The sequence below is a fragment of the Camelus dromedarius genome, chromosome 13, assembly GCF_036321535.1.
Source record: "Camelus dromedarius isolate mCamDro1 chromosome 13, mCamDro1.pat, whole genome shotgun sequence".
Taxonomy (NCBI): Eukaryota; Metazoa; Chordata; class Mammalia; order Artiodactyla; family Camelidae; genus Camelus; species Camelus dromedarius.
Window position 1 is genome coordinate 57,312,548 of NC_087448.1, and position 25,863 is coordinate 57,338,410.

At 46.1% G+C, this 25,863-nt stretch overlaps 1 long non-coding RNA gene across 2 annotated transcripts in view; it reads right to left on the reverse strand.

The window, feature by feature from the left end:
- The window catches only part of LOC105090985 (uncharacterized), a 66,161-nt gene extending 56,247 nt beyond the window's left edge, over window positions 1-9,914 (reverse strand). For both annotated transcript variants that reach the window (XR_837324.3, XR_010383627.1), the window contains exons 1-3: window positions 9,707-9,914; window positions 9,340-9,435; window positions 6,973-7,100 (exon numbers count right to left, since the gene is read on the reverse strand). This is a non-coding gene — a long non-coding RNA (uncharacterized LOC105090985). The remainder of the gene's footprint in view (window positions 1-6,972; window positions 7,101-9,339; window positions 9,436-9,706) is intronic.
- Window positions 9,915-25,863: the final 15,949 nt, after the last annotated feature.

The window sequence follows — 25,863 nt, forward strand, 5'->3', positions numbered from 1 at the left end:
CAGGCACCAAACTCTACCAGGATAGGAACTTCCTTGGGACCTTGCTCTAAGTATATCTTCACCTGGCTGTTGATTTGTGTCCTTTGACATCCTTTATAGTAAATCAGTAATCTGTGAGTAAACAGGTTTCCTGAGTTCTGTGGGCTGCTCTAGCAAATTAATTGAACCCAAGGAGGGGGTCATGGGAACCTCCAATCTGTAGCTGGCCAATCAGAAGCAGAGGTAACAACCTGGGCTTGTGATTGGCATCTAAAGTGGAGGGCAGTCTTGTGGGACTGAGCCCTTAATCTGTGGAATCTATCGCCTGGTAGATAGTGTCAGAACTATGCTGAATTGTAGGATACCCAGCTGGTGTTGGAGAATTGCTATATATATATATATACATCAACCTATATATACATCAAATCATTACAACGTTCTACGTCTACTGTATCTCAATAAAACTGGAAAAAAAGAATTCAGTAAAGTGGCTGGCAACAATATTAACATACAGAAATCAATAGCCTTCATGTGTACAAACCACCAATAATTAGAAGGGGAAACAAAGGAAGAAGATTCTGTTTCCAAAAGCAACAATTAAAAAACCCCTAGGTGTATACTTAAGGAAAAATATACATACAGAAAACTTCAAATCACAGATTAGGGACAGAAAAGACTTGGAAAAAATGGAAGCGCCTACTATGTTCTTGGATAGGAAGTCTCTATAACATAAAAATATCATCAATTCTTCCTACATTAGTGCATAAATTTAATGTGATTTCAATTAAATAGCAATATGATTTTTTAATGGACCAGACGATTCTAAAGTTCATATGGAAAAACAAAGACTAATCAGGAAAATAATGAGGGGGAACCATTCCTATCAGATATTTAAACATAAACCCACTCAACAGAGTGAACTAATACATAAATAACCAGAAAGATCAAAGACAGAACTGAAATGAATCCAATTACATAGAGGAAATTATTATATTATATGAATTTCAAATCAGTGTGGAAGAGATAATGGTAAATTAACTGGGTGGTTATCTGGAAAAAAAAGTTGGAGCCATATGTTTTACCCTACCCCAAAATAAATTCCAGGTGGTAAAAATATTTAAATGTAAAAAATAAAATTATAAAGCAGAAGAAATCACAGGAGAAGCTCAAGTATGGCACCAAAAAGAAAAAGCAGATAAATTTTGCTACATAAAATTTGAGATTTTTCAAGATAGGAGTCATCATAAGAAATGTCCAATTCAAATGAAAAACTGTGGGGAGGGCCAGGACCATCTGTAATTCATATCTCAAAGAGCTGATTGTCCTAATATACAAAGAATTCCTCCATATCAGTAAGAAAAAGTCACAGAGTGAAAGAATACAATGAAACATATGAAAAGGTGCCAAATGCAGGCAGAATTAATATTACTAACCAAAAGACCTTAGAACTGGGGTGGACCCAACTCATCACAAGGGCCCTTAAAAGTGGGAGGAGGCGGCAGAAGAGGGTCAGAGAAAAAAAAAGCATATCAAGAGAAACAGTGTCAGAAAGGTACATTCATAACAAAAGAGATGTATTTATAAAAGAAATCCACATTAAAAACCATACTTAGTTTTTTTTTTTTTTTTTTTGGTCTATCACATTGGAAAAAATCAAGAAGTTTCAGGACACACTGTTGGCAAGGATGTGAGGAAAGAGGCACCATATACTGCAGATGAGAGGAAACTAATAAAACTTTTATGGATGACAGTTTGGCAACATCTAATAAAAGGCACATGTATTTAATGCTATTAAATAGCAATCCAATCAAATAATTTACCCTATAGACATACTTACACATATGAGAAATAATGCATGCATTGAAGCATTGTTTATAGTAATAGGAAAAGTCACAAATGAACCAAATGTCCATTAATAGGGTACCAGTTAAATGAATTCTGACAATTAAATATCATGCAGCTGCAAAAAAGAAATAAGATCTTTACTAACATGGAACAATTTCTGAGATATTTTATTAAATGAGAACACGAGCAGAACAGTGCCTATAACATTTGATTTTTTTTTTAAAGTCTAGTTGATTTACAATGTTCTGTTAGTTTCAGGTGTACAGCAGAGATTCAGTTGTACATATTTTTTTCAGATTCCTTTCCATTGTAGGTTAGGACAAGATATTGAATATAGTTCCCTGTGCTATACAATAGGACCTTGTTGTTTATTTTATATATTGTAGTATGTATCTGTTAATTCTAAACTCCTAATTTATCCCTCCCTCCTTCCCTTTCATAAACCGTAAGTTTGTTTTGTTTGTAACTGTATTCCTGTTTCGTATAGTATGCTTGATTTTTTTAAAAGGGGAAAAGGTCTATAACAGTATATATATATATAGTAAAAAACATTTAAATGCAAATACGAATATGATTTTATAGACACACATGCACACACATACATATAATTATTGGCATGATCAGAACTGAAACACAAGAGACCAGTACTGTTGTTTGCCTCAGGAGAGCAGACCTGGGTGTTAAGGACACAAGAACGAGAGGATATTTTCAATATATGTTGTTTTGTGCATCTTCAATTTTGCAGCCTTATAAATATACCTTTTCTGAAGAATAAAGTGTAAACTAAAGATTGCACCTGAAAAGAGAATCCATAACTTGGGGCTTTATTATTTCTGAATAATAAATTATTCTCTGAAGCTGGGATTGGCCTCCTCTACCCACAGGCCTCATACTTCTGTTGAGTGGATACCAGCTAAGCTAGAGTGAAGCTGGGAACACATTCCATCTGAGTCTAGTGGGATATATTTATGTCTTGTTTTGTGGTCTCCTCCATGTACAGTTAAGTCATGGCTGGTGTTAACAGGATAGAATGGCCTCCAGGAAGGCCTCCACCAGCCCCTGGGGCCAGGGGTCATACTGGCGTCAGAACATGTCTTTTGGCGCCTGACACTACAAATACTTGGGTGGTCGAGGAGAAACAAGGCTTGACGTGTCCTAAGCCAGAAGCTTGTCTGGGGAAAATCCTTCCAAACCCCAGACGTAAAAATGTGAGCAGAGAACTCAGTTTCTCCTAGATGTCTACTCAGAACAGTTCTCTCTGGTCAAGAACACACTCAGTAATAGATTACATGAAATTACATGAAACAGAATTTATTAGAATGCCTGTGTCCATAAAACACAAGCCTATAGCAGTAACAAAAATACCTTATACTTCAGTATGTGAAGTCACAAGCTTTGTACACCTCAACTATCAATTTTAAATGATTTGATCTTATATATCAGTTAGATCTCAATAAAACTAGAAAAAAGATTTTAATCAACCATGCTAAAGGAAATTCTGAATTATCTTTTTAGTTTCTGTATAGAAAGATAATGTGATTTGGTTTAACAGGACAAAATCATTGTTATAATGTAGGGGAAAGTATAGAGGTGTGTCAGGTACTTAGTACATTAAAATGTTAGGCTATTTTTCTGGATTTTGTAATTTGTGTGATATTTGTTGAGTTTCCAACTTGTAACTTGTTGTGATTTCTTTTTTCACTTTGTTTTCTTACCTGATTTGTTTTAGGTTAAGTCCTGTCCTTTTTCTAAAAGGGGTCTGCACAAATTATACCAGCTTCAGGCCCCAGACTCACAGCTGGTGTTCACGATCAATTTAAAATCTGAATTTGCCGCTCTCTCATGGGGAGATTAGAACTAGCAGCACAGGGTGACTTCGTTTTTATACTAAAGACCGACACCAGATCAGCCAAATAACTTGAACCACTGAAGACAATGAAAACAAAGCCCAGGTCTCTAAACTGCCCATTAACTCTTCTACACCTTGGGTCTCCTCGGGACCCAGAAAAGCAGGTCTCCCCAAATCTGCTTCCAGCCCCAGCCTACTAGACCTCAGGTGCTGCCATTCTCCCAACATGCTCACAGCCTCAGGCCCTTCTCATCTCGTGTCTCAGAAACAGAGAATTAATTATAAGATTTAATCTTCTCAGAGCTAGAACCTCTGTGGAGTGAGACACTGCAGGCTCCCTGTAGGACCTGACGGTAACCAGCTTGTGAGAGGCGGCCCCAAGCCCCAGGCTGCTGTGCTGCTTCGGATTTTATTACATGGGAGGCTTTTTCTGCCTGCTGGCTATTTCACAAAATCCAAGCTTTCTTAGCAAGACTTTTCACCGGTTTGTTCTGTTCAGCTATTGAAAGTTTACTCATAACTCTAACCTGAAATCTATGAGAAACCTTCAATAGAGGTTTTCTTGGTTGTTGGGGTTTTTTCCCATGCATTTTGGGCGGGAAAAACTCCCCCTGTACCTGGCAATTATGAGATTGTGCTTTCAGCTCTTCCTTCCAAAGAGAGAAGCTGCTGCAGAGGCTGCAACTGGCTATCAGGAGGATGCCTGGGCCCACTGGGAGGGCAGGGGCCAGGCCACTCCTCCCAAGGCAGGATCTTTGCTCACTAGCGCCCCCTGTTGGCAGGCCAAGAGTTTCTCAAAGCTGCACCAAAACCTCAAGCTCTTCCTACCAGCATCTCAGTCCGAAGGCTCTCCCCTCTCCTGTTCTCTGCCCTTTATTTCTTATAGTTACTTCCCCCAGTGAATCTCCTGCACATCTAATCTCATCTTAGCATCTGCTTCACAAGGACTTAGATGGATGCACCACCCTAGAACATTTGCATCATGTTAGTAAAAAAAGAAAAAAAAATCCCATTTTTGTTTTTGCAAGTAAAGAAGGAAAATAAGATTCACAGGGCATCTAAGTGTCAGGCATTGCTAGGTATTTTAAAATACACTGTCTCACTCAACTCACAAAGGTAAGTGCTATTATTCCCAGATTCAAAAAAAAAAAAATCTAAATGGAATTCTGGTTGGTAAAGCGGCTGCAGATACCCTCAGTATTTACAGAGCTGCCAGCCCTGCTTAGCTTTCTAGAGAAATTCTAGATTTGGAGTGGAGATGCAGTTTTCATGAACCTAGGGTAAGGAGTAACAAATGCATTATATTGTAGGTTAAATGGAACAAAGATTATTACCTGCAGTAATTTCATATCTTTCCTTCACCCCAGCCCATCTCAGACAAGAAATCTGCCAGTGGGCCTTTCCCTCATTGATATGACCCCTACTCTTGTTCTAAGAATTCTCTGCCAAAGTCCAGACTGAGTCTGAATCCATACTGGGGAGTTTCAGCCTTCAAATCTGACAGCAAAAGAAATATCAAATGGTGACTACAGAATATCACAGAATTGTTAAAACAAAAAACAAACAAAAAAAACTTTTATGTTAAAACTCCTTATCCTTTTAGGGATAATTGGGAGTTTGAGATTTGCAGGTACTAATTACTATATATAAAGTAGATAAACAAGTTTCTTCTGTGTAGCACAGGGAACTATATTCAGTACCTTGCATTAACCTATAATGAAAAAGAATATGAAGAGGAATATATGTATGTATATGTTTGACTGAAACATTATGCTGTACACCAGAAACTGACACAACATTGTAAACATTGTACAATAAAAAAGGAAACAAAAATTTAAAAAAAAACTCCTTAGCCTTTTAAATTTAAAAAGAATATACCATCAAAGTGGTAAAAAAAAAAATAGCTTACAAGTTTGGATAGTGATATTAATAGCACCAACTGCTGGAATCTTGACACCTCTCTGGTTTAAACCAATGGAAGGTTGTGTCCTGCCTGCCCCATGGCAGTGGTGGCAGGGTGGATGGTGGGGCACCTTGGCCACACTCAACCACTAACCCAGGTTGACAGTGGCTCTGCCGTCTTCAATGCGTGGCATTTCCAAGGTTGCCTTGGGTGTCAACATCCAGGTAAAATAGAAGAAGGGAGGGGAACACATGCTTCTGCATCATTTCTGCTAATGTTACAGCCATTGATGAGATCCAGTCACATGGCCCCTCCTGGATGCAAGGGAGGCTAGGAAATGTGTCCTTGGCTGGACAAAAACATGACACTATGAAAGAAAAATGTGAGTGTTTAGGGGAAAGCTGGCTCTCTCTTCCCAGCTGGCATTGCTCCCCAGGGTGACTACCATCGAGTTTTGACCTGGACACTCCCAATTTTAGCACTGAAAGTCCCATAGCCTGGGAAACCCCTTAGTCCCAGGCAACCTGGGGCCGCTCTCACCGCACTAACAGAACATGAATTAACAATTTAAAATAATTTAGAAAATGGACAAAATTGCTTTTACATGCATTCAAGAGTGTTGTAGATGACCCAAAAAAACCTGAGTAGGTGATTAGAAACCGTTTTTAACCAATTATTTTCAGACAGAGAACTCACTAAGGGTTAAATGCAAAATTTTAAGAATTCATGAAAACATTGACTAGCAAGTAAAAGTCACAAATGCCTGAATGTCAACTGGAAATAAAATACAAAAGCAAAAAAAATCCAAAAGTATTAAAACCACTCAATATGCTAGAAAATGAGCAGAAATGTTTACTAGCATAAAATACTGCTGACCTAACTTCTCTGGCAAAATGAAATTATCAACATCTTAAAAAATAGGGGTGATATTCATTTTTACCAAATCACCATTTTGGCCAATGTTATTTTAAATGACGAGTTTTGACCTGTGTTTCCATCCACTTGACTTTTATCACGTCGCGATTCCCTGCAGAGAAGCCCTCTCAAACCGACCCAATGACAGGTGATCCCTGCCTTATCTCGTCCCCAGTCCTTTTTTCGTAACGTCTCTATGCAGCTTTACATCACTAGGTTTCCCTCTCCTTGCTTGTATCACTTCTCCTAAGTACAGAGGCCAGGTGTTCCCTTTTGGTGTGGTGTGCTCTCTCCTCCACCCCTCCATAACCTCTTGGTCCAAGGGGCAACTCAAATCAGTGGAAGAATTTAAAGCCTGAGAAGATCCAGTTCCCTGTTCTCTCCAGAAAGAAATGATGCTTCGTTTATTACCATCCGCCCCCCCGCCCCAGCATGCACACATCAGAATTACTACCCTCCCTCCCACATGCTCACATCATACCTCATTCAGCAGTGTCTGGGAGCGCCTTTCGTGGGCTGCTGGGAACATGTGACTTCTCCTTCGCCACCCTGTGACTTCCTTAAGGGACTCCTTGGCAATTTCACACTGCACCTTACTCCTTTTAGGAGCTGAAAAAATGCAAAGCATTAAAGTTTGATTCAAAAACATTAGATGAGGAAGAGGCCCACAGACTTAGTCTTCTGATAAAGTGAAAATCTCTAGGGAGACTGGGACACTATAGTATTTGCATTTAAATAGTTCTGAATAGCAATTTCTGCGAGAAATTTGAGTCTAGTGGGCTCTGTGGACAAATCAATAAATGCTGGCTTCCAGCTGTAGCTTTTGAGAACCATCCACTTTTCATCCTTATCAGTGCCTTTGCATATTCAATGCACTGACTCCAGAGAAATGTCCTGGGCATTGGGGTTAGTTTGTTCGGGTCACTGCTGATTTAAAGAAAGGGAGTGGGGCTGAACCAGCTTGTCACAGCTGTGAATCCCCAGGGTGCTGAAATAACAGTACCACCTGCTAATCCAATCTGGGCTTTTCCTGGGGGCTGTCATTACTGCAAAATGAGGCGAACTTGGTGGATGAAAAGCTCCAGGACTGTGGAGTTAGCAGTGATGCAAAATCATATCTACGGCATAATGAGGGGTTGTGATCTAAGAAGGAGGTAACCACCGAGACCCAGTGGCCTTACTACTGTAGTCAGCATATATACTGCTATACACATTACATAATACACATTTTATGTATGTATACAAAATATACACATATTATTTATATGTATACTGTAGCCACTATGTACACTGCTACATGTATCTACTGTACATTGGGGGGGTTGTGTGCACGTGCACACACACTGTGGCCACCACAGCCGCTGCTGCAGCTGCTCCCTGCTCTGCTGCCCATCTGCCCAGTGTCCAGCCCCCCGACTCCCACCGTGCTGGCCTTTCAGCACCTTGAGTGCCCACTGCACAGCCTTCGTGCCTGTCCTTCCCACATCTGAATCTCTCCCTTCTTCCGCAAACACCCCTCACCTACTAACTCAGACTAATCTTAAAGTCCCAGCTCAAATGTCACTTCCTTGAAGAAAGCCATCCTCGCAAATAAGGTCAAACTCCCCATCATAAGGTATTCTTTTCCTGCACGCAGTTTTCACTGTTTACTTTGTAATTAGGCTATTGTTTTGAAACAGTATCTGTCCTCCCTCCCCAGTAGACTATGAGTTCCAGGAAGACAGGGACCTCCTCTAATTTGCTTCCCTTCACATCTCCAGAGCCTGGAGTACTACCCAGCAGTAGTAGAGGTTTGATTAATGTCAGTTGCATGGTTGGGTTTGGGTCTGATAATGAAACCGTCAAGACACAGTACAGGTGGAGGGGAGCGGACGCCCGGAGGGGCAGATTGCCTCCAGGTGTCATGGATGTGCCCTAAAGTGGAGGTTCTTAAACTGGAGCCTGCAGTGGAATCACCTGAAGGGCTTGTTAAAAAGCAGACTGCGGGGGCCATCCCTTGAGTCTCTGAGTCAGTGGGTCTGGACTGGGAATCTGCATTTCCAACAGGTTTCCAGGTGATGCTGAAGCTGGTCCTGTGACCTCATTGTAAGAAACACTGTTCTAAGACATCAGGCAGTTTCCAAACGGCTGTAGAAGCAACCCAGCCACTCCCAGGCTTTTCGATGAGGCGCTTCTAGAGTCATCAACACACCAGGTTTTGGCAATCTCACTCCTATTTACATCAGTGGTTCCCAACCATGAGAGGGCTGCAGAATCATCTGTGGAGTCGCCCAAGGCTCAAACCTGAGATTAAGCTTCCATTGACTTGCCTGGGAACCCAACACTTAGAGTTAAAAAATCCTCCTCAGGTGATTTAAATTACAACCAGGATTGAGAACCACTGGCTGAGATCATGGCTGGTAAATTCAACCAAAAATTATAATTGTTGCAGGTGTCTAAGCTGTAATCACTGAGGTTTTTCCAAGAACCATGCTGTGCTCCTTTACTGGACTAAAGTCTAGAACCACAAAGCATCATTATGGGGAAAACAGAAGCCTATCTCTTACTCCAAATAGCCACGTTAAAGGAAAGTGCTCTTGGCAGTCAGAACTGGAGACCAGAGGGTAGATCATTTATTCCTTCAATTCTTTACGGGGGGGGGGGGGGGGTTGATTATGCCAGGTACAGTTAGGTGCTTGGGACATAATGATGGATGGAACTTATGGTTTCAGGCTAAGTTCCTGGAAAATTTCAGGTGAGGGTCCAGAAGGCAGAGACTGGGGACTGTGAACAACGGAAGGACACAGAAATGAGGGGAGAACATGACCCCATTTGGTCCAGAGATGCAGTCAGAACTGAGGGCACCTACCTGGCGTCCTCCAGGACTCGGGGTATCCACTGCGGTCCCAGAAAAGCCAAGATGCTGACTGCAGAAGCAGATGCACCGGAGAACCTGCATACGAACCTGGGAAAGGAACAAAGCTTGACTGGGCATGCCTGAGCGGACTGGGTTTGAAAGTCTGGGACACTGCGTGCCAAGGGTTGGAGGTGACGTTTTGCTATGTTACCACTGGGTTGCATCGTGGAGGGGAACCAGCTAAAGCCCGGGATCCCACTGTGCTGCTCCCCGTCAACCGGGAGATTCTGGCCATTAACAGAAATGCATACACGTGCTCAAACCTCACGCCAGCAAAATGGGAACGAAAATCTCACTGCTGTCTGAGCAAGTCCCGTACCTTCCAGATGCAGGGCCCTCCAGAAATAGCTGGTCGGGAACTAAGGCCAACTTAGAGCCCCCTACTCCTCTGTAAGTTTATTCCTTTGAGGTCCCAGAGCCGGCCGTTATCACCGGGGAGCTGAGTCGAACCTGGCGGAGTGGGAAACTGCCAGCCACGCAGCGCCCAGGGGCTCGCAGGCTCTTAAAGCCAAGGAGCCTGACCTCCGACCCCGTTTCTCCAGCGCAGCCTCATGGGAAAGCATCAAAGGCATCGTTTTGACCGCTAGGGACGCCCAGGCCCCACCCCGACCACTTAACCCGCCCCTCGGAGGGTGGGGCCAGGCAGAGGCATTTTCTGAGCCCGCAGGCCTGGGAGGAGCGCTTGCTCTGCAGAAAAGGCCTTTCGGGGCCACGTTCACAGGCTGAGCCACTGCCTGGAGAGGGGCGCGCGGGAGGGCCGGCCCTCCCTCCTGAGAAAAAAATGTGCGTCCTGGGCGCTTAAAATCAGCTTATTCCCTCCCTCCCGTGGAGTAGAGAGACGGGAGCTTCGATTCCCCACCCCTGCCGTGGGACGCTCAGAGCCCCCTCCCCTCCTCTCTGGTGAACGCGTCCCCTTCTCTTACTTCCTCAGCAGACATTTGTGGAAGAAGTTTAGCACTGACGGAGCACTTACCTGGGTCGGGCAGTGCCCCGGGGCCGAGGAGGCAGCAGGGGACACAGAGGTGCTGCCAGCAAACAGTCTAGAGCCCAGAAACAGACACCAAGGCGTAAGCGAATAAATGAACAAGGTTCCGGGCTGGTGCTGCAGTAACTCAGGGTGTTGTGATTGTGATTGGAGTCATTTGGAGGGAATGGTTTCTGTGGATTGAGTGGTCAGAAAAAGCCCTCTTTTCTGAGAACGTGACATTTAAGCAGAAACCTGAATCATAAGAAGAAACTGTCCACCCTGGACCAGAGAGTCCCAGGCAGAGCGAACAGCAACAAGTGCAAAGGCACTGAGGTGGGAAAGGCAAGGTGACCAGCACAGCTGTCCAGTCCAGAGGCACGTCCAGCGTCCAGGATGTGTGGTACCAGATGTACCCCATGAGGTGTACCTGTGTGGACCCCATGAGGCCCTCATTGGACAGTTCTGGGGAGGAATTTGGGGTGTTGTTCCTAGCTCTGTAGCACAGCCTGGTTCACTGGCCGTCCCAGAGATGCTGTGAGCCACCAATCTCCTGTATATAAATTCTATTTCTGCGCAAAGCAGCCAGAATTGGCTTCTGTTCCTTGCCACTAAAGACCCTAATGTGGTTAAGCATATCTTGAAATCAGCAATAATCAAATCAGAAGTTCTTGTGCGTTAAATGCAAATGATACACTGACATAACTCAAGGTAAGATTTTGGAGAACAGCAAAGTATGGTAACATGATTTATTAACAGAAAGACCAATGACTTCAGTTTGCCAGCACATTCTAGTCTATATCTGCTGACCCCCATATACTTATTAATAGCGCTCTCTTTCACGCTCCAAAGCTTCCTGATTTGGAGGATAAGAATCATCCTCTGTATTAATTCCTGGGACATAACTGTGATACTGGGTCCCCAAGTCAAAGCTTACTGACAGGCCTCTATATTACAGCTCCCTCCCCCAGCCACGACAGGAAATATCTCCTTTTACAACACCAAATGTCATGGCAACTGCTGGGGTGCAGAGCATACATCTATGTTAACCATGCCAATGATCTCATTGTTATGGGGGCTGAATTGTATCCCCCCCAAATTCATGTGCTGAAGCCCTAACCCCCCAATACCTCAGAATGTCACTGTATTTAAAGACAGCGTCCTTAAAGAGGTAATGAAGTTAGGGTGGAAACTGATCTAACCTGACTGGTATCCTTATAAGAAGAGGAGATCAGGACAGAGACAGAGAGCGGAAAGAACATTCAAAGACACAGGGAGAAGACAGCTGTCTACAAGCCAAGGACAGAGGCCTCAGAGGAACCCAACCCTGCCAACACCTCGATCTCAGACGTCTAGCCTCCAGCATGTGAGAAAAAAATTTCTGCTGTTTAAGCCACCCCATTTGCAGAACTTAGCTACGGCAGCACTAGCAAACTAATACACTCATACACTCACGGAATGCAACATAGAATGACATTCTCTCAAAACCTCTACCTGACACAGAACTCTCTATTGCCCTGACCTACAATTATTGCCTCTCAGCAGGGACCCTCAGCGCTGCAATGTGGGCCAGCTAATCTGCCCAGGCAGATAATCCAGCCCAGTTAATCTTCAGTACCTGGCGGCCCACTTCTGTGCAATGACCAAATATGAAGAGTTGGGGGTTAACTGGGGCTCCTTTAATCCAGGCTGACTGCCTGTCTCTGTGTATACAGGGCACAGAAGGTTAAAAATTATTAAGCACCTTAACCGTGAACTTGACTCATGCCCACTGTTCCTGGTAAAGCAGGTTTCCAGGGTTACAGACTTGATGCCCGATCCTGTCCTCAAACATAATACTTGCTTTCATCCCTGTGTCCCGGAGCCAGCTCGTGGATCTGAAGGTTCTCAAAGAGAAAGGCTTGTCATGAGACTGGTCAGCTGTCTGATATCAAGGCCTTTTAAGGGGATCAATCAACAACTTTTTATCAGTTACTCCTGACACTGTGGGAGTTACAAAGAAATATTATACTTGGTTCCTGCCCTCAAAACAGTGACTGTGCAGTTGGGATTGATGTGGTTTAAGGGCTTCGAAAGTTAAACAAAAAATAACAGAGCTGAGCAACTAAGCAAAGACCAGGACTGACTCCTTGTCGCTGGGTAGCTGCATGACCCAAGCAAACCTCTACCTCCAAGTCTCGGGGGTCCCCTTTGCCAGATGAGGGTAAGAATACCTTCCTCACAGGGTCCTTGTGAAAAGGCAACTGAACGGCATGTGGGGAAAGTGTCCAATAAGTACCCAGCACCTAGGAGGTGCTTCTCTTTCAAAAGAAGAAATCGACAAGTGGAGGCCGTGCTTGCAACAGCCGTGAGTGCAGGGAGGCTCACAGGAAGCTCACATGGCAGGACCTCGTTCTTACATTTGCCTGGTATTTACCGAGCACCTACTACGTGCCAGAAACCACCTCTATGCTGAGAAGACAAGACTGGGTCCTAAGATGTTCCCAGTTGGCTGGAAGCAGACAGGTGATCAAGCCATAACCAGACAGGTGAGTGGCAGGGTGTTGGGGCGGGGCGCACTCACCTGAGGGGGCGTGACTGAGCTTCTGTAACGCTGACTCAGCAGGCCCTTCACGGAAGCCGTCTATCAGGCTGGGTATCATTTACACACACACTCACACTCACTCATGCTCACAGTTACACAATTTACTGAAGTTCTCACTTCACTTTGCAATTCGATGTTCTATAATGGCTCCAAGAGACCCACGTAGATTTATATCCATTTTCAGTTTCTGTGATGGGCTTTTGCTTTTGATTTCCTCATCGACAGAAATTGAAAAGATGAACGTCTATGACGATTTGAAATACAAAATAGTTACAGACGTGTGATCTGTTTTCCCCGGAAACCCTAATGCTTATTCTAGGATAAGTTCGTGAGGCAGGCAGGCAGGTGACACGGTCTGTCAAGGCCTCAGCAGCTGACCTGCGGGATGAGGAAGGCGGTCTGGACAAGGCCGGATAATTGGATTCTGTCTGCCACTGTCATTCTTTTGGGGGGGTCCACTCTGGGCAGGGGCAATACCTAAAGTCAGCAGTGAGTAACCTCATAGCTCTCTGTGGTCCGCCTGAATTCAGGAAGAGCCCCAAGCAGATGCAAGGTACAGGGTCATCACTCAGACCAAACAGACATCCAGGGATGAGCACTGGTCTCAGAGGACCCTGGGCCAGGAGCATAGGCACAGGGGGCACGCAACAGGAGGAGGCGAGGTGTGAGAGTAGCCGCTGTGAGTTCAGGACTCAACCTGTGCCAATTGCCTTCCCGTTACACCTCTCTTGAGCCTCACAAAGACCTTAACGAGTAATTATTCCTGAACTTCATTTTACAGATGAGGAATCGGAAGCTCAGAGAGGTAGGAAGCCACCCAGGATCTCACAGCGAGTAAGCAGAGACCAGACACTGGCCCGGGGCTGACTCCCAGGTTCCTACCTTTAACCCCTACACCCTCCTGCCTCTGGGTAAAGGCCCTGGGCTCTCGTAAACGAGGTCTCAGGCCTGCACCACCACCAGGCTCCTAGGAGCAAGATGAACTCCAGGCCCCACCCACCTGGGTAGAGAGATTCTGCCTGCATTTACCTGCCTGCTGGGCATTGGATTAAGAGCTGGGTGGGGCTGAGTTCATGGTGCGGGGCTGAGTACACAGGCACCTGGCCTCAGGTAATCCAGCTGAGGAGGGTTGGGGGGTGCAGGGTAAGAGCTAATAGCAAAAATAGGTAAGTAAAAAATTCAGGCCTATATTTCTTCTACTCCAAATATATAAAATAAGTGTTTGGGCGGCCAACTGAGTTGTCTGCTTTCTACCCGGATCTTTTGACAGATTACAGATCATCGCATTTTTCTCCTGTTCAGGAATTTTCTGAAACGATATTCTGATGCTTCAGGGTCCGCCGGGTCATTCTGAATGAATCGGGTAAGCCCAGAGCAGAAATCACTGGTGTTTCATTCAGCACATCATCCATGTAGATTTCATGACTAGTTTCACCTGGAAGAAGCCAGCCAGTGGATGCACCTTGCAGTACCAGCCCCCAAAAATGTTTATGTCATCAGGAAGACTGTTGTTGTGTGCAGATCTGCAAAACAAACTGAAATGGACTTTCAGCTGGGGGACAGCGGGCAACACCAACATGGTGGATCTGAGAATGTTCTATGTCCAGAAACCAGACCTAATCTCTACTTTGGGACAGAGGGCAAGCCCCAGGCATGTCGGGGGTCTCTCCAACCCCCAGCACGTGGGAGAGGAGGACTCAGTCCCTGCTGGGGTTTTAGGAACAAGGAAAGATATTGGGTGTGGGGAGGACCAGCCACAGGGTCCCTGGAGTCAGCCAGTAGAGCAGGGAGCACGGAAAGACCCAAAGCATCACTTCCTAGGGAGCAGGTGAGGGCCTAATTCCAGAGGCAAAATAGGAGGCTGACGGCAGAGAATGGACAGGACTGAGTGAGCCAGGTGTGCCCAAAACCATGGCCAGAGGAGACATGGTACACAGGGATGGGCAACCATAGCTGGTCCTCATAGCCCTCGGATGAGGCCCCCAGTGTGGGCGGGCATCTGTGAGAGATGCCACCTGCTTCAGACACATCCAGATGCGATTCCAAAGCAGCTGCTTGGCACTCCCAGCAGGCCCGGGCACCTCCAAACAAAGGTTGACGAGCCTTGCATTAGATGCCTGGGACTGCTGTAACAGAAAACCACGAACTGGTGGCTTTGAACAACAGAAATTTATCATCTCACAATTCTGGCAGCCAGAAGTCCAAGATCGAGGTGTAGGCAGGGTTGGTTCCTCTTGAGGGCTGTGAGGGAAATTCTGTTCCAGGCCTCTCCCTGAGCTTCTGTGGTTTGCCTGCTACCCTTGGCATTCCCTGCCTTCTAGAAGCATCACCCTGGTCTCTGGCATTGTCCCTGTTTGTGCTGTCCCTAAGTTTCCCCTTTTTATAAGGACACCAATCATGTTGGATTAGGGCCCACCCGAATGGCCTTATCTTCACTTGACTGCTTCTGCAAAGACCCTATCTCTAAATAAGGTCACATTCTGAGAAATTGAGGGGTTAGGACTTCAACATAACTTTTTTAGAGGGGGAACATATCATGCTGTTTTTACCAGGCCTTCAAGCAGTCAGTACTCCCAGAACCCAGCTACCCATTAGGTATTAAAAATACCAACATCTAGGGGGGAGGGTAACAGCTCAGAGGTAGAGTGCATGCTTAGCATGCATGAGGTCCTAGGTTCAATCCCCAGGGTCTCCATTAAAAAAAAAAAAAAAAAAAAAAGTTTAAAAGCCACCCAGGAAAGAAAAACAAAAAACAAAGAAGCAAACAAAACGCCAACATCTGGGCTCTACCCTCAGCAATTCTGATTCTTGGGTTGGGCTGGAGCCCAGGCACCTATAGTTCCTACAATTTCCCCCAGGTGATCCAAAAGCATGGCCAGGGCTGAGCACTCTGTCTCGGGAGAAAACCAGGTAAGGAACCAGAGACACAGGGCCTCCTGTGCTGGGTGGGCCCTGTGCCCCACTGCTGCTGTCCTGGGATGTGGCTGAGCAGCCTGGGGACAGCGCGCGGATTGGAAGCATCAGCTCTTTGGAGCAGCAGTAAATGACAGCCCCCAGTGTCCTGGCACAAGGGAGTCTGGGGTTTTCGTGCTTTTCAACAACGAAATAAAAAAGGCATAACTAATCTTCCTTTTCGTGAAGATACATTTGCCTAGGCCTACCCTGAGGAGAGTCTCAATAATTTTCAGAGCATGTGATTGCCTAGCAGGCCAGAGAGCCCAGGGTTTTAAATGAAACTGAATATTACAGAGCAAATTGAGATGGGCTCACCTTGCTGCAAGGTAAGGCAGGAGACGACAGCCACGTCCTCTTCAGGGGAAGAGGAAAGCCATGAAATCTAGACGCCTGTGACAAACCCCTGAAACACCTACGGGCCTGATTGTGTGCCACTCAAAATAATTTTGGCTCTATTTTTAAACACTGTTGAAATCAAAACCAAGTTAATATGGGCTTAAATTTGAAGGGGGAAAAAGACACCAACATCCATTATGAACTGACAGGCTAATTAATGTATCTGAACAGAGGAAAGAAACCATAGAAACAGATCGGAAATCACGCGGACTTCTTTCATGTGAGAGAGAAAGCAACTGAAATATTCTCGGGCAAATTAATTAAACCTATACCACACCCAGAATGCATGTTGTTCCAGCTTCCTGCTGGGTTCCATGGGAGATGCTTACCTTGCCTCCTGACCAGTAAGAGTTTCTCAAATGCATTCTGGAAATGTATTTTAGAAGCAGGGCAAGAAAGGCAAGCGTGCAACTGGATCTGTGTTCTTGGGCCTATGTTATAGTCACTCCGGTGAGAATCAAACCCACCTCTGGGCTCCTCTTTCTTCCTATGTCCTCTACCCACCCACCAGCTGGACAGGCTTATCTAAACTCCAGGAATAATCAGGACTCCCTGATGCTAAAACCAGGATGCCCGGCTGCTGTCAGAGCAGGTGGGAGAGAGAGGCCTCCTTACTCCCTTTCCATCGCATCCCGGGGCAGCTGCCAGCCCGGTCCACACCGAAATCCAGCCCCATGTCCAAGCTGAGGTTAGCAGATGATCTTGGAAGAGCTGTGAATTTTATAAGGCCAGGAATTTAGACATAACTTGGCTAATTCAACTTTTAGACATAAGTATCAGAAACTGGCTTTGAATAGTGTATTATCTTTGCTTTGTTAATTCACCTTGGCCAGTGAGTATTTGCTAATATCATTTTGGTTATAAATACCAAAAACACACTTTAGGGAAAAAAAGGAATTCTTTGGAAGGCTAACCTCGGAGAATTCTAAGGAGAGTTGAATGACTGGCATCCAGGAGAGAGAACCAAGCCAGCAGAGGCCCAGAGCAGAAGCTTCTCCCTGGAGCTCTGCCCTAAGTGCCCTCAGCTCCCACCCCAGCCCTTGAGTCTCAGTCCTAATCTCAAGAGAGAGAAGCCCATAGCCCAGTGTGGGTGAGGTGTTCACTCCTGGCCATTACCTGAGCCCGGGTTACTGTCACATGGCCCACACCTGGCTACCAGGGTCCCCCCCTACAAAGCTGGTCAGGTCACGGTGGCTGTCTGCCGGCCAGCAGGGTGTGGAAAGTCAAAGCCAAGTGCACCACGAGTGCTTATCCCCTCAGTCACATGTGAGCCCCTCTCTGCCTGGTGGCCTGCGCCCTCACCCTCAGCCCCCAGTCCTTCCCAGCAATACCAAGGTGAAGGCTGGCTCCTCCCAAGTCAAGAAGCAAGCATTCCCCCAGCTGGCTCCCACAGCGCCGGGAACCCTGCTGCCCCTTTTAAGTACAGCCCCAGGTCAGCCTCCGAAGTGGCCTCCTGGGAGTCCCAGGTCCCCTCAAGTCCATTCACCTTGCACCACAGCGTCCATCTCACACACAGGTCTGACCAGGTCGCTCTGCCACTCAGATGCTTCAGAGACGGAACACACTTTACCTGGAGGAAACAGGACCCTTGTCCAAACAGCCCCCACCTTGTCTGGTGTCACATCCCCTCCAAGCCAGTCCAGCCTGACGCCCTGCAGCCCCTTGCTGTGCCCCTGCAGGGCCCGGTATAGCCATCAGTGCACCCTCCCCCAGTCTCCCCAAAGCACCTGCCATCTCCCTCACCCTCAGACTTGAAGGCACCTTCCATATCTTGATTGTTCTCTCCAGCATCTCGCCTAGTGCTTTAGCCCCAAATCAATATTTAGCTCAAAAGGCAGTATTTTTGGATTAGTGAATTAATTAATTAATTGAATTGACCCTTGAATGAAACAGTTTGAATTGCGCTGGTCAACTTACACACAAATTTTTTTCGAAGGTAAATACACAGCACTACATGATCCTCAGTTGGCTGAATCCGCAAACATAGAACCACGGATACGGAGGAGCCCATATACACGGAGAGTCAACTCTAAGTTATACTTGGATTTTCAACTCTGCAGAGGGTAGGCACCCCTAAGCCGTAAGTTCCTCAAGGGCCGACTGTGTGTGAAGGAGTGGGTTAATATTTTTTATTACAATTAACTAATTTCAGGTCTCGCTTCACAATAATTCTAAGTTTTGAGCTCAGAGACGGCCTCTCAAGTCAAGTTCATTTTCAGTTCACATGTTCTGAGGGAGCCAAGGTGCCTATCCCTGGGCTGGCGTTTCCTCTCGGTTCCCTTTATTGTGGCCCCAGCCCCCGGAGCTCTCATTAAACACTGAGTGAAGGGATACACCCTTCTGAGAGTTATGCAGACATGGCTTGGGTCCCTAAGGAGGGCGTCGAGGCTTGAAGCCCCTTGGCCAGTGCCAGTTAGAAGCAGCCCACGACCTAGTGTTGAAATTACACTGTTCTTCAGCTGGGAATTCTTCCTAAAGTCAGAGTCAGAGGTCCAGGAAGCGTGGGAGGTGTGCACATCTCCCCTTCCTCACCACACAGTGGGCAGGACCCGAGACTCAGGAGTCAGGTAAGGGAGCCTTGACTCTCACCAGCTGTGGGAACCCAGTCACCACTCCCCACAGCCCCAGTTAATGCTCTCGTGGTGCCCTTTACTTCCAAACCATAATAGTCACTATATTGCACCTGAGGCTCTTCATGTGCTGCCTGTCCCCCACTGGACTGTAAATCCCACTGGGACAGGACGGTGTGTATCTCACTGCTCACTGCGGCACCCAGCACAGTGCGTGGCAGGTGCTCAGTAAACGTTTGTTTAATGAAAGAAATTAAAAAGGAGGGGAAGAAAGGTGTGACAGGAGGCAGGGAGGAGAGAGAGAGAGACAGAGAAGGCAGGCAAGAAGGAAGGTAGGAAGGAAAGAAATTTTTCTAGTTTTCTAGTTAGTTTCCTCATCTGAAAAATGGGCCAATAATTCCTAGCTCCCAGGGTTGTTGTGATGACTAAAACACAATTTGCTCCTTCATTTGTCTTCCAGTGGTGAGTAATTTGTCTAAGATTGGAATTCAGGCTCAATGACGCCAGCACCTATGTGTCACCCTCCCTCTCCAAATTCTCCAAAATACCCGTGCAATCTTGTTGGATTACCTGTACTTCCTTGCTCTGGGCCTGGATGAGACAGGGAAGGAATGACAGACAGCTGACTGCCACTGGCCACAGAGCCCAGCGTCCTGGCACCCACCCTGGGGGTTCACTCAGCCCTCAAAGAAACTGACTTCTAAAATCCATCCCCTTGTGATTCCTCAAAAAACTAAAAATAGACTTACCATATGATCCAGCATTCCCACTCCTGGACACATATTCAGAGGGAACTCTAATTCGAAAAGATACATGCACCCCCATGTTATATATATATATAGCAGCACTATATATAGTAGCCAAGACATGGAAGCAATCTAAATGTCCATCGACAGAAGACTGGATAAAGAAGTTGTGGTACATTTATACAATGGAATACTACTCAGCCATAAAAAGAATGAAATAATGCCATTTGCAGCAACATGGATGGACCTAGAGATCATCATTCTAAGTGAAGTAAGACAGAAAGAGAAAGAAAAATACTCTCTCATATGTGGAATCTAAAAAAAAACGAAAAAAAGAACACTATGAACTCATCTACAAAACAAAAACAGACTTGCAGACATAGTAAACAATCTTATGGTCACCAGGGAAAGTGGGTGGGAAGGGATAAATTTGGGAGTTTGAGATTTGCAAAAATGTTAGCCACTATATATAAAAATCAGTTTAAAAAAACAAGTTTCTTCTGTACAGCACAGGGAAATATATTCAGTATCTTGTAATAACCTTTAATGAAAAAGAATATGAAAATTAATATATGTATGTATTTGCATGACTGGGACATTGTGCTGTACACCAGAAATTAACACATTGTAACTGACTGTAAAAAAAAAAAAATTTTTTTTTAAATCCACCCACTTCTGGACAAAAGTACCTGAACCCACACAACCCAACAAATGGCACTGCCTGGGCAGGCACAGCAGGCAAGCGAACAAAGCACATGATTTATCATTTGGGTGTTCAACCACATCTAATTGGCTGCCCAGAGAACAACAATCTACCAGTGGTGTTAGAGACATGCTCTGTCCTTCTGCCTGGGACATCTAGGCAGGCATCCCTCTTACAGAGGGAGGAATCTCAGCAGAGGCTGTCAAAAGCAGATGCTCAACAAGCCCCACTCTTCTCGGAAGACAGAAGGGCTTCAAGAGCCTGGAGTTAGTCCACCCAGGCTCACATCTGGATACTCATACTTCCTAGAAGTGTCTCGGGGCAAATCTTAGCTCCCTCTCTGATCTATAAAATGGGAACCACAGCTGACCTCTGCCTTCTGGGTGTCATGAGGATTAGTGAGATATGGACGAGGCTTTTCACTCAGTGCCTGGAACACGGTAAGGACTGAAAACGGGAACCACTGTTTTCCTTTTTATATCCTCATTCTCCTGGGCTGGGAGGATGCTAAATCTACCTTGACCGTTTTCCTGCTTTGATTGCCAGGACGCTGGGCTTGGCAAGCCTCAGACGAGATGGAAGGATGGCTACCAGCCCCTGCCTCCCGACCCAACCCCAACAATGCTGAGAGTCAGTAACCAGAGTGCAGACCTGGGCACACCCCTGGTCCACACATCACTTTTCCAAACCCTTCTTCCTCACCTCACTGGCATCAGCCTCTCAGATGATAGAAAGAAAATTGAAGTTACCAGTACGAGTTGAATCACAGGATGAGTGGAATCACAGATATTTTGAGTTTTCTTCACATTTTAATTTTATTAAAATATTTCAGTCCTGACCATGAACAACATTCACCTAACTGGCAGGATGGTTATGCAGATTAAATGAAATAATGCATATAAAAGGCTTAGCATGGCAGCTGTCCATAAAAGTTGGCTCTCATTTGAAAAAAAAAGTCTAACTGAAAACAATATATTTTCTAGAACTTCATGATTTACAAACTCCTTTCATATGCTATATTTCATTTAGATACAACTTGAGATGGGTTTATTATTACTGCCTGACAGATTAGGAAACTGAGGTGTAAAGATATTAAAAGACTGGACCCGGGGGACTTAGTGAGTAGCCATGTGGCAGAGCCAGGAGGAAACTGCAGGGCCACGGCTGGAATCCTGCTCGTGGGCTCACCATGAGGGGCCAAGGCTCCTGCCCTGGCTGTGGCTCACGGGCAGCTCCCTGCGACTCTCCAACAAGTCCAGCATCGATCACCTGGCACTGATTCCTGACTCTGGGCTTTCTGTTAACATCTGAGTCTTTAGAAACCGGGCATCAATCCATGATCCCCACAAATCCCTCCCCCTTAGTGGAAATCAGGATAAGCCACAGGCCTGATGGGTGCACAAGGGAGGCCAGTTTCCCCCAAGGTGATGAGCAGGATGCAAAGCCCAGGGCTGGCGTGGGACCACAGGCTGCCTCTGGCAGGCAGGCAGCGGTTGATGGCGCCCTCACCCACCTGGCTGCACAGGCCAGGACCCTGGCGCCCAGGATGAGGATGCAGGAGACCCCACTTTCCTGTAAGTCCATCTGGGAACCCAAGGGCCAAGCTATTAAACTATTTCTTTTTTCTTATTTGTATAATGGCTCAAAGATTGTTCTTTTCTTATCGCATAGAAAAGAAGTCTTTGAGTGAAAAGTAAGATCTGTGTAGTATTTTGATCTCAGTTTTGGAAGGGGGTAAGGTGACAAAGTATCCATTAAAAGAGTCATTCTCTCATTCATTCATTCATTCATTCATTCACAACAAATACGTAATAAGCACCTTCCACATTGCCAGACTCTGTCCTCAGAATTGGGAATACAGCTGTGAACAAGAACGAATATCCCCCTCCTCACAGAGTACAGTGGCCAGAAAACCCAAACCCAAACCACCAGGACCCAATCCATCAGTTCACTATTATTCTCCTAAGGATTCCTGGTAGGATTTTTTCCATGAAATTCTCCCAAATGAAAGCAGCACTACCCGGCCTCTAGGATGGGAAGCCAGGTGTCCTGGAAAATGCAAAGGAATCTCAATACATATTGAGGCAATCAGTAGGTAGGAAGGGACCCACTGTCCAGCCTGTGATCCTAAAAGAATTTTTTATAAATGATGCCTCATCCTGCATCTTGACAGGCAGAAATAAACACCCATTTACTGTGTTTAAAACTGATAAGCTTTTCCACCAAAAACATCCCTTTGTTTGAAAACGTTCCTCTCAAAATTACTTAGAATTGCAAACATGCTTATCCCATAACCAATAAGCGTATGTCTCCCTTCTCTAAAGGAGATAAACATCTGCTGTATTCCAAAGTCAGAAACTTGTTTCGGATACTACAGAAGAAGTATGGAGTATATTGGTAGGTTGTGGCAATTTGCAAAGAACTTATACTGACAATGACGTGGTGCTCATGGACAACCAGCATGGCGGATATAACTGCAATCCAATGGTCTGTGCGGGGAGCCCAGGGTGCCCAGACTCCCAAGTTGGCATCTAGTCCCAACTGCCAGATCACATGAGCGCTGACAACTCCCTGCATCTCCCCAGCGGGTCCTGAGCAGATTGCAATCTGCCACATGCTGATCATAAGGGATTCCTGCCTTTGGGGAAGGTGGAGACCAAGATCTCTGCAAGTGGAGACCACTGGATACACTGGCTGAGACCAAGTGGTGGCCAAAGCAGTGAGGGAGCGCCAGTTGTGGCCAGGTGGGCATGCCTTTCACCCCTACCCTACCTCGCCGGCCCGTAGTGGTCCCTGAGTTCACTGAAGGAAATAAATGCATGAAACCTGTTTAGAGAAAGTGATGTTTGTGCTTGATGGTTCCTACTCCTTGACAGCCTGACTCTAGTTCCCATTTTGACTTGAGGTGTAGTTCTTCAGAATAAACCACCATCACAGCACTATACGCATTGCCAAGCCCTACAGAGAGGTGGTAGGGAGCCCACATGCATGAAACCCCCCGTTTCTTCATGAACGATCAGGCTTTGGTGCTAGTGGAGAGAGGATGCTCCTGAGGCTGACGCAGTGGGTCTTCAAGGTGCGGCATTGCTTGCAATGTGTGTAACCTTGTGAGAGGTGCTGACTTGTTCCCAGATCTCCACCCCTCACACCCTCGGCTCAAGGGCCAGCAGGACTGATAGACCTTCATCACCCAAAAGACCAGCCCACCAGGCTCCGCCGGGGGCCTCCCCGGGCCCAGCACCCACACACCCTCTTCCCCAGTTGGCTTGTTGGGTTCAGAGCACCAAGGGCTGAATCTGTGCTTGTCACTGCTGTTCATCCAGACATTATGCCTCGGGCTTACGCATCCAGGAACATCCCGGAAAGGTGCCAGCATTTGAGGTTTCTCTGTGCAGCCCCTTCCCCAGCACTCACAGACTCCACTGCCAGCCAGACACATCACTATTAACACCACAATCACTGTTGTGTTGAAAATAGAAATAAAGTTTTACAATCTCGCTCCCACACAACCCCACGCGGTAACTGAATGTAGGCGCTGGGAACTCTGCCTCACATTGTCACTTGGGGCCTCACGGCATCTCAGCCGTGGGTCAGAAGCCAGAGGTGCAGCCTCCCGGGACCCACAGCCAGGGCTGCACTGAGAGCTGGGCCCCTGGAGGCAGGACGTGAACCCTACAAACCCCTGTGCCACGGGCCACGTTCATTGTTAGAGCTTTCACAAAATGCCTTAAAACTTTTAATTGCTGCTCTCTCCACCCCTTACCTCTTCTCCCTCCTCTTTCCAGTTAGGAAAAAAAAAGTGACACTTTGCTTTATGAACATTTGAACATAGAATGAGAACTGATTGTGTTGATGTGCCCTCGGGCAGAATTTGTCTAAACCCACAACTTAACACTTACCAGACTCCCCAGCCTTGCCGTCCTCACTCCCATCCATAAATCCCTCCAGAGCTCCTTAGCAGTTCATGATTTTTGTCTCAGATTGTGGCCTCCATGTGACCAGCAGCAGACGTTTCTGATGTGCTTGGCTCAGACCACTAGGACCATGTGCTGGAAATGAGGGCGCTGCACAGGAGTCCCAGGGGCCGCCCACACGGAAGGAGCTTCCTCTCTGGCCGCAGGTGTCAGGGCCTCCTAAGTGCACGTGTGACCCATCAGAGTCTCCTCCCTGTGTACTCGTTGTGTTCCGATGGCTTGCCCACATGCCTGTCCAGCCCTGTCCCCAGTAGCCAGCAGAGTCCTGACTCGGTGGGTTCATAGAGGACTTTGGAGTGTTCAGAGCCGAGTCAGAGGGTCCTTTTGAGACACTTCTGGGATAAATAACACATTTCTTCTCACAGTCTATGGTGGACTAATGTTTACCTCCCCACCCTAAATTTGTATATCGCGGCAGCCCAAGTCCCCACTGTGACAGTATTAGGAGGCAAGGCCTTTGGGAGGTAACTAGGTCATGAGGGTGAAGCCTTCACGAATGGGATTAGTGCCCTTTTAAGAAGAGACATTAGAGAGATGATCTCTCTCCCTCTATCTCTCTATCCCCCCTTCCTCCTCCTCCTCCTCCTCCTCCTCCTCCTTCTTCTTCTTCTTCTTCCCTCTCTCTCTGTCTCTCTGCCACATGGGAACACAAGGTCTGCAAGCCAGGAGCAGTTTCTCACCAGACACGCTATCTGCTGGTGCTGTGATCTTGGACTTCCCCGCTTCCAGAATTGTGAGAATAAATTTCCGTTGTTTAAGCCACCCAGTCTGTGGTATTCCGTCATAGCAGCCCAAGCTGACTAGGACATGAACCCACTATGATGAGTTAGAAGTGGCTCCCTCAAGTCCTACTCAGAGGTAAAAGCTGCTGTAATAAATCAGTGATGCCCACAGCCCCGTGGTGAAGGAGGGGAGACACGCGTCCTGGGCTGGCAGCCCTGGGGTTGATTTTTCCTGCTGCCAATTCCTGACCCTGATGCTGGCTTATGAGGAATGGCCTCCCCCATCTAGTTATTCCAGCCTACAGGCTAGAGAGGAAAACATGGCATAGCCCCAACTCCTTTTAAAATTTTTATTATTTTTTAAATCTACACTTTAAACTTCTCAAAACTACAAACTTCACTCTTCCCAATCAGAACAAACATATGAGCAAAAGAAAACCACCTTGAACCCATCTAACATCTCCCCAGCACCACCCCTGATTCAGTGACAGCCACCCTCCATGAGATCCTTCAAGATCACAGAACCGTGCATGGATCACATGACCTTCCCTTTGACTCCTGCAAACATTTACCATTTTGCATTCTCTAAATTTTTCTTAGAAAAAAAGAACTAAAAGTTGAAAAGACATGCCACAAACTGGGAGCATATTTGAAAAAGATTATCTTATAAAGGACTTATACCCAAAATAAGCAAAAATATTTAAAATTCTACAATAAGAAAATAAATGCTAGCAAAGATGCGGAGCAACAGGAACTCTTAGTCATTGCTGGAGGGGATCCAAAATGATACAGCCACTTTGGAAGATAGTTTGGTGGTTTCTTACAAAACTAAACATACTCTTACCAGATGATCCAGCAATCA